At 42.0% G+C, this 2,500-nt stretch overlaps 6 non-coding genes across 6 annotated transcripts in view; all 6 read left to right on the top strand.

Annotated features, from left to right (window-relative positions):
* The first annotated feature begins 81 nt into the window (after positions 1-81).
* On the top strand, positions 82-200 carry LOC128000916 (5S ribosomal RNA). Its single transcript, XR_008173687.1, has one exon. It is a non-coding gene; the product is annotated as a 5S ribosomal RNA (ribosomal RNA).
* A 361-nt stretch (positions 201-561) lies between these two features.
* Positions 562-680, top strand: LOC127994673 (5S ribosomal RNA). Its single transcript, XR_008167648.1, has one exon. It is a non-coding gene; the product is annotated as a 5S ribosomal RNA (ribosomal RNA).
* Positions 681-901: 221 nt separating this feature from the next.
* Positions 902-1,020, top strand: LOC127995482 (5S ribosomal RNA). Its single transcript, XR_008168429.1, has one exon. It is a non-coding gene; the product is annotated as a 5S ribosomal RNA (ribosomal RNA).
* A 503-nt stretch (positions 1,021-1,523) lies between these two features.
* Positions 1,524-1,642, top strand: LOC127994370 (5S ribosomal RNA). The gene has a single exon (XR_008167361.1). It is a non-coding gene; the product is annotated as a 5S ribosomal RNA (ribosomal RNA).
* A 221-nt stretch (positions 1,643-1,863) lies between these two features.
* On the top strand, positions 1,864-1,982 carry LOC127995924 (5S ribosomal RNA). The gene has a single exon (XR_008168850.1). It is a non-coding gene; the product is annotated as a 5S ribosomal RNA (ribosomal RNA).
* Positions 1,983-2,477: 495 nt separating this feature from the next.
* The window catches only part of LOC127997224 (5S ribosomal RNA), a 119-nt gene continuing 96 nt past the window's right edge, over positions 2,478-2,500 (top strand). The window contains exon 1 of the ribosomal RNA XR_008170095.1: positions 2,478-2,500. This exon is cut by the window's right edge and continues 96 nt beyond it. This is a non-coding gene — a ribosomal RNA (5S ribosomal RNA).

A 2,500-nucleotide genomic window follows, 5' to 3' on the forward strand; every position in this document is an offset into this window, starting at 1 on the left:
GGGTTTTCTTTCCTACTTATATAATGTACTGGCGATAAGATTGGCTGTTCTTTAAATAGCCCTCTCTTTGCAGCAGACTACGCTTACGGCCATACCAACCTGGCTATGCCCGATCTCGTCTGATCTCGGAAGCTAAGCAGGTTTGGGCCTGGTTAGTACTTGGATGGGAGACCGCCTGGGAATACAAGGTGCTGTAAGCTTTTTGGACATTTTTCACTTAGTATATAATAATTTTGCCAAAAAATAGAGTCAATGCCCGATCTCTGAATATTTGCTGGTTTGGGCCTGGTTAGTACATGGATGGGAGACTGCCTGGGAATACCAGGTGCTTTAATCTTTTTGGAAAATTTCACGAATTATATAATAATCTTTCATTAAAAAAAAAAGAGTCAATGCCCGATCTCTGAATCTTAGCAGGTTTAGGTCTGGTTAGTACTTTTATGAGAGACTGCCTAGGAATACCAGGTGCTTTAAGCTTTTGGGTTTTCTTTCCTACTTATATAATGTACTGGCGATAAGATTGGCTGTTCTTTAAATAGCCCTCTCTTTGCAGCAGACTTCGCTTACGGCCATACCAACCTGGCTATGCCCGATCTCGTCTGATCTCGGAAGCTAAGCAGGTTTGGGCCTGGTTAGTACTTGAATGGGAGACCGCCTGGGAATACCAGGTGCTGTAAGCTTTTTGGACATTTTTCACTTAGTATATAATAATTTTGCCAAAAAATAGAGTCAATGCCCGATCTCTGAATATTAGCAGGTTTGGGCCTGGTTAGTACATGGATGGGAGACTGCCTGGGAATACCAGGGGCTTTAAGCTTTTGGGTTTTCTTTCCTACTTATATAATGTACTGGCGATAAGACTGGCTGATCTTTAAATAGCCCTCTCTTTGCAGCAGACTTCGCTTACGGCCATACCAACCTGGCTATGCCCGATCTCATCTGATCTCGGAAGCTAAGCAGGTTTGGGCCTGGTTAATACTTGGATGGGAGACCGCCTGGGAATACCAGGTGCTGTAAGCTTTTTGGAAATTTTTCACTTAGTATATAATAATTTTGCCAAAAAATAGAGTCAATGCCGATCTCTGAATATTAGCAGGTTTGGGCCTGGTTAGTACATGGATGGGAGACTGCCTGGGAATACTAGGTGCTGTAAGCTTTTTGGACATTTTTCACTTAGTATATAATAATTTTGCCAAAAAATAGAGTCAATGCCCGATCTCTGAATATTTGCAGGTTTGGGCCTGGTTAGTACATGGATGGGAGACTGCCTGGGAATACCAGGTGCTTTAATCTTTTTGGAAAATTTCACGAATTATATAATAATCTTTCATTAAAAAAAAAAAAAAAAGAGTCAATGCCCGATCTCTGAATCTTAGCAGGTTTAGGTCTGGTTAGTACTTTGATGAGAGACTGCCTAGGAATACCAGGTGCTTTAAGCTTTTGGGTTTTCTTTCCTACTTATATAATGTACTGGCGATAAGATTGGCTGGTCTTTAAATAGCCCTCTCTTTGCAGCAGACTTCGCTTACGGCCATACCAACCTGGCTATGCCCGATCTCGTCTGATCTCGGAAGCTAAGCAGGTTTGGGCCTGGTTAGTACTTGGATGGGAAACCTCCTGGGAATACCAGGTGCTGTAAGCTTTTTGGACATTTTTCACTTAGTATATAATAATTTTGCCAAAAAATAGAGTCAATGCCCGATCTCTGAATATTAGCAGGTTTGGGCCTGGTTAGTACATGGATGGGAGACTGCCTGGGAATACCAGGTGCTTTAAGCTTTTGGGTTTTCTTTCCTACTTATATAATGTACTGGCGATAAGATTGGCTGATCTTTAAATAGCCCTCTCTTTGCAGCAGACTTCGCTTACGGCCATACCAACCTGGCTATGCCCGATCTCATCTGATCTCGGAAGCTAAGCAGTTTTGGGCCTGGTTAGTACTTGGATGGGAGACCGCCTGGGAATACCAGGTGCTGTAAGCTTTTTGGACATTTTTCACTTAGTAAATAATAATTTTGCCAAAAAATAGAGTCAATGCCCGATCTCTGAATATTTGCAGGTTTGGGCCTGGTTAGTACATGGATGGGAGACTGCCTGGGAATACCAGGTGCTGTAAGCTTTTTGGACATTTTTCACTTAGTATATAATAATTTTGCCAAAAAATAGAGTCAATGCCCGATCACTGAATATTTGCAGGTTTAGGCCTGGTTAGTACATGGATGGGAGACTGCCTGGGAATACCAGGTGCTTTAATCTTTTTGGACATTTTTCACTTAGTATATAATAATTTTGCCAAAAAATAGAGTCAATGCCCGATCTCTGAATCTTAGCAGGTTTAGGTCTGGTTAGTACTTTTATGAGAGACTGCCTAGGAATACCAGGTGCTTTAAGCTTTTGGGTTTTCTTTCCTACTTATATAATGTACTGGCGATAAGATTGGCTGGTCTTTAAATAGCCCTCTCTTTGCAGCAGACTACGCTTACGGCCATACCAACCTGGC

Source organism: Carassius gibelio, chromosome B22, assembly GCF_023724105.1.
Source record: "Carassius gibelio isolate Cgi1373 ecotype wild population from Czech Republic chromosome B22, carGib1.2-hapl.c, whole genome shotgun sequence".
Lineage (NCBI taxonomy): Eukaryota > Metazoa > Chordata > Actinopteri > Cypriniformes > Cyprinidae > Carassius > Carassius gibelio.